Source organism: Gossypium hirsutum, chromosome D11 (genome assembly GCF_007990345.1).
Source record: "Gossypium hirsutum isolate 1008001.06 chromosome D11, Gossypium_hirsutum_v2.1, whole genome shotgun sequence".
Classification (NCBI taxonomy): Eukaryota; Viridiplantae; Streptophyta; class Magnoliopsida; order Malvales; family Malvaceae; genus Gossypium; species Gossypium hirsutum.
The window spans coordinates 54,617,463-54,633,908 of NC_053447.1; positions in this window are offsets into that span (position 1 = coordinate 54,617,463).

Genomic DNA, 16,446 nt, shown 5'->3' on the forward strand with positions numbered 1-16,446 from the left:
GTTGCGACACTCAAGATAGTTTACTACTTTCACATTTTTAACTCTACATAAAAATAAGTCCAAAGCATACCAACTCATCCATTTAGCTATTTTCAAATTCAACATGCTACAAAGCAGCATCATAAACATTACTCAATACCAAAATGATTTCTAGTTCATACCAAGTTTAAACAAAACGAAGCAAATATCATATAAACCATCAAAATGCCATAACCCCTTTCATTAACAACTAAGCATATGCCACTGCATATATCCATCCATACATTTGACACCAAAAAGAGCTAATGCACATATCATTTCTATGACATTCAAATCACATATCAGCTCAAGTACCACATCATTAGCGAAGAAGCATGCATCTTTTATGCATTCACAAAACATACCACTTTTACTATACACTTATATACATGTATAAATTACCTCTATTACATGCCACATATGTAACACCCCAAACCCAGTCTAAACGTTATGACCGAATCTGGCGATGTCACATTGTAACACCCCTTACCCGTATTCGACGCCGGAATAGGGTATGAGGCATTACTAGAAGACATACATTTGCATACGTATTAAATCGAGTTACAAAGTTTCATCCAAATTAAAACTTTTAAATTATTAACATTCTTTTATAATTCTTTACAATATATCCTCGAAATATTATATTCATAACAAATAGGGCCTACGAGACCCGATATTTACACATGTAATTCAAAGCTTCATTTCCATTTCATTCAATTCACAACTTTTCATGTTCACAATTCAAATCCATTTCTCAATCCAATATATATATTTCAATCATCTAAGAATATAATTCAAGTTACACGAACTTACTAGGCTAAATTGTAGAAATACCAAAATTTAGGGATGTTTAGGTAATTTTCTATTTTCCTCGAATTTCCACTCAATCTTGATATAAATTAATATTTCATTCAATTTATTAATTTAAATAATAAAACTATTCATTTCATGCAATTTGGTCTCTTTTTGACATTTTTACAAATTTACCCTTAAAATATTACTTTTAATCAATTTAGTCCCTGAACCTAAAACATGCAAATTAGCCATTTTTAATGAAAACTCATGCTAGTTGAATAATAATATATTTTCCTCCTCCTCCTCCTCTCCATTCCACATCCTTAACGTATATAACATGCTTATATGTAACATTATCTATAATTTCACTATTTATTTTTTGTTCATTCAAAGCTGTCCACTTGAGTCATTGTCACAAAATTATTTATATCTTGAGCTAAAAAACTCCGAATTAGGATCCAAAAATTTTCTCCGAAACTAGACTCACATATATTCTTACCGTAAAATTTTCAGTATACTTTTTTAGCCAATAAGTACAGTTTATTCTTTAAATTCATCCCTATTCCGCTATCTGACAGTTTTGACCCTTATTCACTAAAAATTAATTATCTCCTCGTACAAGATTCGGCTAATGTTCCTGTCGGTTTTATTGAAATAGACTCATTCAAAATTTTAAACATATAATTTTAAGCCCCTAATCATTTTTCTCCAATTTTTGATGATTTTTCAAAGTCAGAACAGGGGAACCCGAAATCATTCTGACATTATCTCACAAAATTTATTATAACTCATGATATAAAATTCCATTTCTTACACCGTTTCTTCCATGAGAAACTAGACTCAATAATATTTAATTACATATTTTTTTCATCCTCCAATTCAATTTTCACGATTTATGGTGATTTTTCAAAGTTAGACTACTACTGCTGTCCAAAACTATTTTGTGCAAAATGTTGATTACTAGGTGTATAACTCCCTTATTCCCTTTCTCTATAATATTTCCCATCACTTTCACTTATTTTTCTTCACTAACATATCAAGAACATAAGACCTTATATAATAAAACTCTACTATAACATTATTTCCATGCTTTTTCAATAATATCAAACTTCAAAATATATTGAAATCTTGATGTTCTTACCTTGTGCTATTGATTTCAATCTTTAACTTGATTTTCTCTCTCCTCCAGCTTCTATTTCTTAAATCTAACTTGATATTCCAGCTCCCCATCGTCTCCTTGTTATTTTTCTCTCTTGGAAGCTATGGAAATTCTTTTGATTTCTAAGTGAAAATGGTAACTTTTTGGTGGAAGGACCAAATTGTAAAGAAAGAAAAACTTTCTTTCTTTTCCTTTCTTCTCACGTTGGTTGCATGGAAGAAGATGAAGATTCTTCATCTTTTCTTCCATATATATACTAAATAGAATAATAATAAAATAATAAAATATCATTTAAAAATCAAATTAAAATATTAATAAACTAATATTTATTTAATTAATTAATCTAAAATATCACCAACATCATCATTGCCTTCTAGATTTTTCTCTCTTCTAATTGACCATTTTGCCCTTCATAATCTTTAAAAATTCCATCCTTGAGTCATCACTTAATTTGGTAAAATTTTGATTTAGTCCCTCAAAATTTTTCACCTTTTCAGTTTGGTCCTAATTCATCCATTTTCCTTAGTTTCTAGATTATTCCACCCTTAAAATATTTACACTATTGGTCCTTGAATTTTTTTGTATTTACACTTTAACCATTCAAATTTTGAGTATTTACTCTTGGGCAACAAAACTTTTCTCACTTTTGCAATTTAATCCTTTCTTGAATTAATATGTCATAATATAATTCCCATTGTTGCCATAACTCAAAATTTCCCTTTTTGTCACTTTATTTCCTTATTTTACTATCAAGGATACCTACTTTCTTACTGTAGTAATTTTCGGGGTATTACAGTAGTAATTTTCGGGATATTACATTTCTCTCCCCCTTAAAATAAATTTCGTCCTCGAAATTTCCTTGTTTTGTTTTGATCATGAACTTCATCATTTCTATATTCTTTCAATTATCCTTTTCTATCCATTCTTATCACTAACATTTCTAGTTTTTATATCATTTTGTACTTCCTTTTCAATAATATTCTTCTTTTTACTTAATCGAGCTCTTATTTCCTCTCTTTCCACTTAACTAGAAGTCCTTTCTTCATTTACTTTTCTTAAAATCATCTCTATAATTCTATAGTTCCCTTCTGCACATATTTACCTAGCTTAGTATTTGTATTCATTCTCTATCCTTTCATTTCACAAATTATTTTTAATTCAATATTTCAAACATGAATCAGAGGTAAACCTTTACCTTGTAGCGAAAATTATTTATCTTTTTTTAGAAGAGGCCCAGTAGATTAAACAGAACACTTAGGATATACGAAACTGATACGGAGGTGCATTATTATTATGCATTATTAAACAGAAAGCACTAAAGTGTTATATAGAGAACATAAATGTGCTAATAATCAAATAGCACTAGCGTGCTATTAATCAGAGAGTGTGCTAGGGTTTTTTAATGATATACCACTAATATCCTAGTAGTTCTAATCTCATCTACTTGGGCAAATTATATCATGCATGTATATCACTTTTACACTTTTCGCATAATGCTTTTACATCCTTTACAATTTAATCCTTGTACCAATAATCCATATATTTATATCTTCCCTATCTTTAATACATGTATTATATTTCAAAATTCATTATTCAATCGTAATTTACTAATAATCCATATCATGTACTTCACATATCATGTTTACATGTTTTGCAATTTAGTCATCAGCACAATATTTCTTTTAGCAAAACAATACACTTTCTAAATATGCATGCAAAACAGAACAATAACCAGTCATAAACCGACCAGACCAACAGGGCTTTCGTCTAACATTATAATTAGCTAACATTCTCACAACATAAGAATTCTATCAAAACTGAACAATTATACATACATATCTCTGAGGATAAAAGAATATACATATAATATCCAGAAAAGATCATCATGTTCATTTCAACTATAACCTTCACACACAGACATCTTTACCACTTAATTATCATTTCTCTGACTAATTTTGCTATCACAAACCTCACTTTATTCCACTCAGTAAAAAAAATTCTAGTTAATACATACATTCTTTTCGGTATCATACCTGAATATTTTGTCTCATCAAATTTAACTTCTTCTTTATTTACTCTCTTACTTGTTTACTTACTTGCTTGCTTAAACAACTCATGATTATAACTTACTCCTTCCTTGCTGAAATTCTTTTCTCAACTGATAACTGAAATATTATTAATCCTTATACTTACCTGAATCTGTTTATTGTACTTTTACCTGAACATTCATGTAACATAATTTCTTTACTAGCCCATTGAATCACTTGGAATACTAAGGATACTCGGGTCTCCTTTCTGATAATAACATGCCAAAGCCATGTCCCAGACATGGTCTTACATGAGATGTTTCCTGTACTACCAATTGCCATATCCCATATATGGTCTTACATGGGAGTTCTCATATCGGTGCCCATGCCATGTACCAGACATAGTCTTACAGGCGACCTCTCATCCCGGTGCCAACGCCATGTCCCAGACATGGTCTTACATGGGACCTCTCATCTCGATGCCAACGCCATGTCCCAGACATGGTCTTACATGGGACCTCTCATCTTGGTGCCAACGCCATGTCCCAGACATGGTCTTACATGGGACCTTTCATCTCGGTGCCAACACCATGTCCAAGACATGGTCTTATATGGGACCTCTCATCTCGGTGCCAATGCCATATCCCAGACATGGTCTTACATGGGACCTCTCATAATTTCAATGATGCCAATGCCATGTCCCAGACATGGTCTTACACTAGCTCACATATCGATGTCGATGCCATGTCCCAGACATGGTCTTATACGAGATCGCACGCCGATGCCATATCTTAGATATGGTCTTATATGGAAATCACATATCACATGTTTTCATGGTCCGACCATGGTCTTTTCTGTCAATTCATCACATATCACTGAACGAAAGTACTCATTCTTGTGTTCTACTCAATTTGATCTTTCAATTCAATTTTCATACTATTATAATATTCATGGTTCAATAGCAAAGACATAAAACAAACATCATATTATTTCTAATTTAACAATTAAACATAAGATTCTATCATATAAACATACTGTACACTTATTCAAGCAAGTGTATAAACATACATTCCATCTATTTGTGTATATTTACTTACCATATTTACTTAATCAAATATGTTGAGCACATAACATCATATGCGTGCCAAGCAAACGCGGATGAGCATATCACCATATAAACTTTCATTTTATTCTACGTTTCTACATTTCTCAACTCATGGTTGTCTTACTTCATACGTTAACACATAATTATCATGAATTTTCTATTCATACCTTTCTAAATTTTGTTTCATCATAAACACATTTCAATCACTTCAACATAATTTTTTAGCATTATTGAAAACAACTCGGTTAGACGTCATCTCTGTCTTACAAAACAATTTCATTGGAGTCGGAAGATATTACATTATCACAAGTAATAACATGGCATGTATAGCTAAACTCACATACGCTCTGTTAGTCCGAGAACCGACTAAACCATAGCTCTGATACCAGTAAATGTAACACCCCAAACCCGGTCTAAATGTTATGACCAAATCTGGTGATGTCACATTGCAACACCCCTTACCCGTATTCGACACCGGAAAAAGGTACGGGCATTACTAGAAGACATACATTTGCATACGTATTAAACCGAGTTACAAAAATTAATCCGAATTACAACTTTTAAATTATTAACGTTCTTTTATAATTCTTTACAACATATCCTCGAAATATTATATTCATAACAAATAGGGCCTACGAGACCCGATATTTACACATGTAATTCAAAGCTTCATTTCCATTTCATTCAATTCACAATTTCTCATGTTCACAATTCAAATCGATTTCTCAATCCAATATATATATTTCAATCATCTAAGAATATAATTCAAGTTACACGAACTTACTAGGCTAAATTGCAGAAATACCAAAATTTAGGGATGTTTAGGTAATTTTCTATTTTCCTAGAATTTCCACTCAATCTTGATATAAATTAATATTTCAGTCAATTTATTAATTTAAATAATAAAACAATTCATTTCATACAATTTGGTCTCTTTTTGACATTTTTACAAATTTACCCTTAAAATATTACTTTTATTCAATTTAGTCCCTGAACCTAAAACATGCAAATTAGCCATTTTTAATGAAAACTCATGCTAGTTGAATAATCATATATTTTCCTCCTCCTCCTCTCCATTCCACATCCTTAACGTATATAACATGCTTATATGTAACATTATCTATAATTTCACTATTTATTTTTTGTTCATTCAAAGCTGTCCACTTGAGTCATTGTCACAAAATTATTTATATCTTGAGCTAAAAAACTCCGAATTAGGATCCAAAAATTTTCTCCGAAACTAGACTCACATATATTCTTACCGTAAAATTTTTAGTATACTTTTTTAGCCAATAAGTACAGTTTATTCTTTAAATTCATCCCTATTCTGCTGTCTGACAGTTTTGACCCTTATTCACTAAAAATTAATTATCTCCTCGTACAAGATTCGGCTAATGTTCCTGTCAGTTTTTATTGAAATAGACTCATTCAAAATTTTAAACATATAATTTTAAGCCCCTAATCATTTTTCTCCAATTTTTGATGATTTTTCAAAGTCAGAACAGGGGAACCCGAAATCATTCTGACATTATCTCACAAAATTTATTATAACTCATGATCCAAAATTCCATTTCTTACACCGTTTCTTCCATGAGAAACTAGACTCAATAATATTTAATTACATATTTTTTTTCATCCTCCAATTCAATTTTCACGATTTATGGTGATTTTTCAAAGTTAAACTTTCTTTCTTTTCCTTTCTTCTCACGTTGGTTGCATGGAAGAAGATGAAGATTCTTCATCTTTTCTTCCATATATATACTAAATAGAATAATAATAAAATAATAAAATATCATTTAAAAATCAAAATAAAATATTAATAAACTAATATTTATTTAATTAATTAATCTAAAATATCACCAACATCATCATTGCCTTCTAGATTTCTCTCTCTTCTAATTGACCATTTTGCCCTTCATAATCTTTAAAAATTCCATCCTTGAGTCATCACTTAATTTGGTAAAATTGTGATTTAGTCCCTCAAAATTTTTTACCTTTTCAGTTTGGTCCTAATTCATCCATTTTCCTTAGTTTCTAGATTATTCCACCCTTAAAATATTTACACTATTGGTCCTTCAAATTTTTTGTATTTACACTTTAACCCCTCAAATTTTGAGTATTTACTCTTGGGCAACAAAACTTTTCTCACTTTTGCGATTTAACCCTTTCTTGAATTAATATGTCATAATATAATTCTCAATGTTGCCATAACTCAAAATTTCCCTTTTTGTCACTTTATTTCCTTATTTTACTATCAAGGATACCTACTTTCTTACTGTAGTAATTTTTGGGGTATTACACTAGTAATTTTCAGGATATTACAACATAACCCAAAATAAAATGTTTACAAAATCTACCAAAGGAAGGCTAGATAGTGTGATCTTCTAGATGATCTAATCGCCCGATCCCGTAATACGAAAACTATAGGAAAATGAAACAGAGTAAGCTTAAACTGAGCTTAGTAAGTTCATAGGTAGAAAAACGATATAACATACCTTAATATCACAGTTTAAAATTTAACAAAATAATTAACTAACACTTAATCTTGTCATCACAACCATTTCAATAGGTTAGTTCATTATATACAAGTCATATAACCATTCGAGTTATACAAGTCCATTCAGTACCATATCAAGTCATCATATCATTAATCTCATATACTCTTTCAAGTTATTTATTCATGATATAACACATTACACATATTTACCAGTTATCAAGTCTTTTAACAACAAGATTCAGCCCGATGAAGTAATATGAACAAATACAAATACGCGGTTATCCACCCAAATCACGCTAGAATGCTTAATCGAGCTAATCCAACCAAGAACACGCTTAGGTATTGAGTGCCTAGCCTGTAGGCTAATATCCATCCAAAAATATGCTTGGGCACCAAGTGCCAAACCCGTGGGCTTCACATCCTCCCCTAGAAACACGCCAGAATCACTGTAAATATATCTCGGTAATCTGCAACAAATGCTAGATTCCGGTATATTTTATGTATAATAACATATCATCTATCATCATCTCAACACATATCAATCTCGTACAGCTTTCACAATAACCTATTGGCATGCCAATTGTATCCTATTATATGTTTATCTGGACACATTACATATTATTGTATAACACTTTTCAATTTAACCCTTTTTCTCACCTTATACCAATTTGTAACAATTTAAATATATATATTCTAACATATCATTAATTCACAAATCAACTTAAATATTACAAATTACATAAAACTATACCATATGAGCTTACCAGGGACAAAACAACAAAGACAGTAGTATTAGGGACTAATATGAAATTTTCTCTTTTCCACGATTATCTATTGGTTCTTGATTTATACAATAATTTTATTTCGATTAATTAGTCTCAATTACACTATAACATTCAATTTGATATATGACTCCCTATTACATTTTTCACAATTTCTCTAAAGTTTTACATTTTATTCAATTTAGTCCCTAAAATCGAAACAAACTTATTTTTCACAATTAAGACCAACACTATGATGTTGAATTCATTACCATCTTTTAATAGCTCACAAATAACAAAATTTACAAGAAACTTATGTCAACTTCAACATATTAACACTTTAGTCCCTAAACTCAACCTATCCAATTTTACTTTACAAAATAGTCCTATTTCGACACCTAGCTTCAAACTCAACCATTAACATCTAAAAAGCTTCAAAAACATCAATGGTAATTTTTAAAACTTTGACAGTATTTCAAAACAGTCTTTGGGCTAGCTAGATTAAACTACAACGATCTCAAAAACATAAAATTTATGAAAAGTGAATACTAGGAGGACTTACATGCAAGGGACGAATAGCTTGAAAGCTTCAAAGACTTTCTTTCCCTAAACAGTGGTGGCTTTTCGTACAAAAACAAGAAAATGAGAAGATGACCACTTTTTGGTTTATGTTTTAATTACTCTCTTTTATTAATTTAACATTTTTAACTATTATATTTTCAATTAAAACATCTACCAACAGTCCATTAGGTTTCAATATGGTCTCATTACCATATAAATCCTCCCACTTAAAACATCAAAGCCATTTAGCTAATAAAAATCAACATCGATTAACTTTTATAGTTTTTACAATTTAGTGCATTTTTATTAATTAACTAATTAAACATTAAAATTGCAGGACCAAACTATAATACAACACTCTAATAACCTCGTAAATATTAAATAATTAATATTTATAGACTCACACATTGAAATTGTGGTCTCGAAACCACTATTTTCGATACCACTGAAAATAGGTTATTACAAGTATCAATTCATCAAAACTAACAAACCAATAAATCATTTTGCTCCGTCAAGCATAAGAACAAATATAACTGTATAAACACATTCATTTCCATTACTATACGGAAACAAACAATACATTTTCTTTTAAACAGTTGACCTGATGAAGTAAAGGAACAATTACAGTTATGCAGTAACTACACCACACCAGTAGGCGTCGAAGTGCTTTAATAGTAGGCACTAAAGTGCGAATCAGTAGGCACCATAGTGCAAAACAGTAGGCATCATAGTGAAAGTCAGTAGGCACTGAAGTGCAGAATAATTAATATGATAACCCAATTATTCGAATCATTCATAAGTTCGATTCCCTCTTTATCAATTTCAATATCGTCAATTCAACCATCAAAATATCATTTTATACATAACATAACAAGATTCATCTCAATCCCAAGTCAATTTCACAATTTCAACACCTTATACAATTTTCAATTTAGTCATTTATCTCAATAATCAATCAAATTCACACCAATATAATTCGATTAATCATAACTAGCTATCAATTCATTCATCAAAATTCTTACAAAATAATCCATTCGTATAACAATTTACATCTATTCAATGTTACGTATCTTTTCATATTTTTATCATATATTTCAAGTCTTATCAAATTAATCTTTTTTTATACTGAGACAATATATATATACCTAACAATTTGAACAAAAAACAAATCAGAGTATTAGAAATATATTGTGAATTAAAAAAGTAATTCCCATATAAACTTCCCTGACAAAAACAAAAACAAATAAGGCGTCAACAACTGATTGTTGTAAATATCGATCTAAACCATAATTTAATTCAATTATCAATTCCAACTACCATTTAACAACTTACTAAAGTTATATGACAGTTTAATTTTATCTATCAAATAATCCTTTAAAATTTTTATTTTATTCAATTTAATCCCTAAAACCGAAATTATCATAATTTTCATATTTAATGCCCATTTTTCATTTTGATTTCAAATTCATCCCTGTACAACCCTCTAAATTTAATAATTATAGAAATTTCATATCAATTTTGAAATATTTTCATTTGTCCATAAAATCAAAACCAACAAATTTCATTTTACAAATTAGACATATTCATTTCTAAGCTTCAAATCGTACCATTAAATATAAAAAACATCAAAAACTATCAATGAAAATATTTTAAAACTGTAGCAGTGTTGAAAAATAACACACGAGTCAGCTAGGTTAAGCTCCCAAGATCTCAAAAACATAAAAATTACAAGAAAATGGCTTGAAATTACCTATTAAGTAAAGGACTAAATATGCAAGAGCTTGAAACCCTTTCCCTTCTTTTTCCTAAGATAGAAGATGATGAATAATAGAGAATGACTTATATTTCTATTACTTTTTCCTTTATATACTTTAATTAAATTGCTAATTAACTATATTAGCTTAATTAATCTTAAATATTAATTTTAATTAAGTCAAATCAACTTTAGTAGCTGCACAATGTCCTCCATTATCGGTTGGGATAATAGTAATTGGTCCAATTGTTTAACTGATCCTCCGATTACTTAAAAATCCGCAACGATTAATTTTTACAGTTCTTGCAATTTAGTCATTGTACCTTAATTAGTCACTAATTCGGTAAAATTACCCATTCAAAATTCAATTCACCTACATAAAAAATCTGTAAATATTCAATAAAAATATTTATAGGCTCGATGTATGGAAACAAGGTCTCGATACATCATCTTTAAAACCACTTATTTTAGGGTCAATACACTTGTACCTTAAATAACTTTCCACTTAACAAATTCATTAGACCAAAATCTAATATAATAATATAATTAAATTTTAAATGTTAATAGTAATATTATATGGCTCGATCATCGAAATACGGGGTTCTGAAACCACCGTCTCTAGCACCACTGAAAACGGGCTATTACAATTTTTCCCCTTAAAAATTTCTTTATCGAAATTTTTACCTGAAAATAGGTTTGGATATTAAGATTTCATTGACTCTTCCAATGCCCACATAGCTTTCTCAATATCATGAAGATGTCAACTTTCATTAATGGTACTTGTTTATTTCGTAGTTCTTTTACTTCTTGAGCTAACACTTTCACTGTTTCTGTAACAACTCGATTTTCAATGGTGTCGGAAACAGTAGTTTCGAGACCATAATTTTGACATGGTAATTCGTAAATATTATTTGATTAATTTTTGTGAGGTCTCTAAATTCATATTAAAATTTGGGTGAGAAATTTTATCATTAGATAGTTTAATAAGTAAAACGTATTGAATAGTAAAAACTGCAAAAGTTGAGTAATTAAATTAAGGGGCTAAATGAATAATTTATCCGTGGAAATTTAGTTAGTGGAATGAGATGGTGTTATGCATAGGTGGATGGTTTAATTAATGTTAAACATTGATTAATTAAGGTTAATTAAGAAAGTTGTTAAAATTACAAAATTACCGTGGTATATATAATAAGTTAAAACTAAAATTAAAAGAAAATTTGACAAATTCCTCTAATATTCTCCATGGAAGAGCTTAGCAAAGTCAGGGTTTTGTTATTTTTTATTGAAGCTTTGATTGTTAAGCATTTTAATGTCTGTTTTTAGTAATTTTTATGTTTTTGAAATCGTAATAGCTTAACCTAGCTATTCCGAGGACTAATTTGCGAAATTGTTATAAATGTTGTGATTGGTGAGTTGAGTTATTTCTTGAATTTTATGATGGATTATAAAGTTTTATTATTTGGGTGGGCTATTTTGTGAAGTGATTTTTAGTAATTTTAACGTTTAAGGACTAAAATGATAAAATGATAAAAGTGTTTGTATTTAGTGGGAAATAAGAGTGGATAAGGACTTTTAAAAGACCATGGAATGTTAGGTTCAAATTGGGTTTAAATAAAAATGGTTAATTTACATGATTAGGGCTTAATGACTAAATTGAGTAAAAGTGAAAAGTTGTGGGTAATTTTGTAAATTGTCAAAAAAGAACTTAATTGCGTTAAGTAATTTATTTTTACCGATTAATTAGTTAATTGAATGAAACTATTGTGCTAGATTGAGAGCGTGTGGACGATCGCGAAAAAGAAAAGATTGTAGAGTAATCCCTGTACTTTGGAAATTCTACAAATCAGTTTGGTAAGTCAGTATACTTACCTAAACTACTAATGACTTTTATTTTTATGTAAATGAAATCTTATTAGGTGATCTAACAAATATTTATGTTATTTTGGAATGAAAATGAAATATCGAGTATTCTGAATTATTGCTCAATCAAGCAAGACTTACTAAATATACTGAATGCTGCTCAATTGAGCAAAATCTACTGAACATACTGAATTGTTGCTCAATCGAGCAAAACTTACTGAATATACTAAATGCAGCTCAATCGAGCAAAATCTACTAAACGTACTGAATTGTTGCTCAATCAAGCAAAACTTACTAAATATACGGAATTGTTGCTCAATCGAGCAAAATTTACTGAATATACTGAATTGTTGCTCAATCGAGAAAAACTTACTGAATATACTGTGTAATACCCAATTTTGGCCCGGGCTCACAAAAAAAAACCCAAAGTAATATCATTTGGCCCGATCGGAATTGTCCATTACTTGAAAAGGTTGAAGGTCCATCTACAAGCTTATGAAAACATAATCTTCAAGGATATGCAATCTTAGATATGATATGCAATCTTAGATATAATATATAATCTTAGATATGATATGCAATCTTAGATATGATATATAATCTTAGATGTGATATGCAATCTTAGAAGATATAATTTTCTAATCTTAGAGATTTAATTTGTAGATACCCTTTAATCTCAACCGTTGATGTAATTGATCTGTACTGTTGGATTTGGGGAGGCTCAACTATAAATAGAGGCCTCTCCCTTCATTGTAAAAGGGAAAAGAAAAGAATGGAGGAATAAAAAAAGAAAACGATTGGCAGTTTTTTAAAGGTGGCTTACTATTTTTTTTCTTTTGATTATTTTTTACTTATTTACGATTTTAAAAAAAGGGAGAAGGTGATACCACTGCGAATTTTATTTATTTTATTTAGCCCCTCCGCCTTTTAATGTTTTTGTAATTAAGTTTTTTTTATTTTTTTAATTTACCATTTTATTTATTTTTATTTCAATTTGGTCTAATTTGAACGGCGTCGTTTACAGGAGAAGGGAAAATTGCCCTTCCAGCCCCTCTATGTAATTCGAGCGTTCAATTAAGTCCTCTAGACTTTATTTATTTGTGAATTTACCCCGGATCTTTACTGGCGATCCAATTTAGTCCATTTTCATATTTTCTTTAAAAATCAATATTTTTGATAATGCAATTGTATTCTTTTAATTTTTATTTTATAATTCTCATATGCAATTATTATTATTTTTTTATATGTATATTTAAGCATGTATTTATGTTTTTTTATACTAAAATTTTCGCATACTTATATTTTATATACACATGTTTAATTTATTTAATTAATTTTAATATTATATTAATTGTTTAAAACTTATGTATTTTTTTATGTGTACAGGGATATTTTTTTATTCGCTTATTAATTTATGTTTGCATACTTTTATTATTATCTTGCCTATTTATTTGATATTTTGCACGTCATTATTTTGTTTATTTATTTGTTTATTCATATTATTTCTATGAAATTGTTGTATTTATTATTGATATTTGTTTAAGGGGCATTCATTCACATATTCAACATAACATTACCCTATCTCTTATTTAATTTTAAAATAAAATGCTTCAAAATAGAGGTAATACTCGTATTTAGGATTTCTCAAGGAAATTGAGCCCTAACTATTGGGTTCCGATTTTTTTGAAAATCTAACAATCGAGGATTTCTCTTTAATCAAAAAAATAAGAACTCATTATTGGGAATTCAACACGTTGTGTCCTAACGTATTGGATGTGACGCATTGATTTCTCGAAATGAATATTTTTTTAAAAAATAATAAAGGAAATATTCCGAGTTTGGGATTTTAGAGGAATTGTGCGCTAACATATTGGGCCGCGATTTCTTAAATCTTGAATAAATGGATATTCTTTTACATTTTTTATTGCACTAGTATTTTGCCCTAATTCATTTTTGGGGAAAATTAGAATGTCGTGCCCTAACGTATTGGGTGTGGTATTTTATTTCTCTGAAATGATAAGAGTCTTAATACGTAACGTTTTAAGTTTTTGCTAAGGATTACGATTTTCAAATTTTTGACATTAAGACATTAATTAATTAACTAGGTACCAATTTTTCGGCGTAATGAGGGTGCTAATCCTTCCTCATACGTAACCGACTCCCGGACCCGTTTTTCTAATATTTGTAGACTAAAGTCATTTTTAGGTGACCCAATCACACCTTAATAAAAGATTGGTGGCGACTCCCAATTTTCATTTTTTAAAGTCGACAACCTAAAATTTTTGTTTTTTTCAAAAAAATGGTTTCGACAGCTTGGCGACTTTACTGGGGACTTTTTAAAATAAGAGAGTCGAGCCACAAAGTTGATTAATTTTTGTCTTATAGTCGAAAAAATAAATTTTAAAAAAATTCACGATATCCTTTTGCATTCATTATTTTCTTGCTTAATGGATTTAAGTATTGTTTGCATTACACATTACATGAGTTGAATAATTTTACCCTTTTAAGTGGGAGCGAGAAACTAGTCCTTCGTGAGGTTTTCACCTTCGTGCAGGGTAGTGGACCGCTTCCGGGATACATCCGTACCTATGTCTTCGTGAGATTTTCATCTAAGTGCAGCCATAGGGAAATGTATTCCCCTGAACTGAACTCATTCCATATGAGCCTATAATGGGTGAGGATCGAGGAATTTGCTGGTTCAGGTACCCTTGCCCTAAAAGCCGAACTTCATATAGTGAACCTTAGGAATCCACCTTAAGCAGAACTATACTGAACCCTAGTAGATATCCGATTAGGTGTTTTACTATTTCTTGATTATATTTTATGATACTGACTTTGTGTTTTATTTTGATTGCATAACATGACATTTCATTTCATCATAAAAAAGGAGGTGTTGATTCATGTTCAATTGCTAAATAGAGAGCTTGTCATAAGGAAATGGGTTTCTTGATAAAGTGGATGACAATATGGTTGTCCGAATATGACCCAAAAAAACGTGATAAGAGAAGGATGATAATTTAATGGAGGACTACACGACTATGGCTCCGTTGCCCAAGGATTCAAGATGACAAAAATTATTCGAGAGCTGTTGAACCTTCTTAAAGAAAAGCCAACGAGCATCACGAGGATGAGTGAACAGCAAGTTACGGCCCGGATTGAGCAAAAATGAGATAGAAGAGACGTTTTTTGAAGAGTTCGTGAGATTTATCTTAACGCTCGAATGAAGAAGAGGATTGAATATCTCCGCCTATGAGGGCAAGACCGTATAAATATCCATTTTATGTAAAGAGATTTGTTTTCTAGTAAAGTTTTCTAAATGAAATTGAATCAGAATCAACATCTCTTTATGCATTCATTGCATGCATTCGCATTGCATGACATCATAAACATTAAAGTCTACTAAAAGAGCCTAATCGATTAAAATCATTCCTCAGTTAACTTGGAAACCAACCAACCTACCAAACACCGCTACGGTACTCGATCCAAAACTAAGTAATGGACCAATGATTGGAAAGACATGAACAACTCCAAAGGGAGAGGTAGGACCAGCTACTGCTGCAAGAGCGTTAGCTAAAGTCCAACAAAATATGATGGATAATAAAAAAATGAAGTTCTATGAAGGAGTTAAAAGAAATGTTCACATCAATGACATATATGATGACACAAATGAAAAGGGACCTTGTTAGATATCCGCCCTTATAAATCTAGAGTGTTCTAAGCAATTGAACTGTGAAAGAAATTCCTATAGCATTTAGGGCTTACTTAGAGTAATGTTCAGAACACACTTGTTGCTTTTAGCTTAGAGGCAATAAGAATTCTTTTATGAAATAGGCTTATGTCTGAACGTCATTATTCTAATAAGATACATCTTTGCATTCATTTTTGGGCCAATATTTTTTCATTCTTTTTT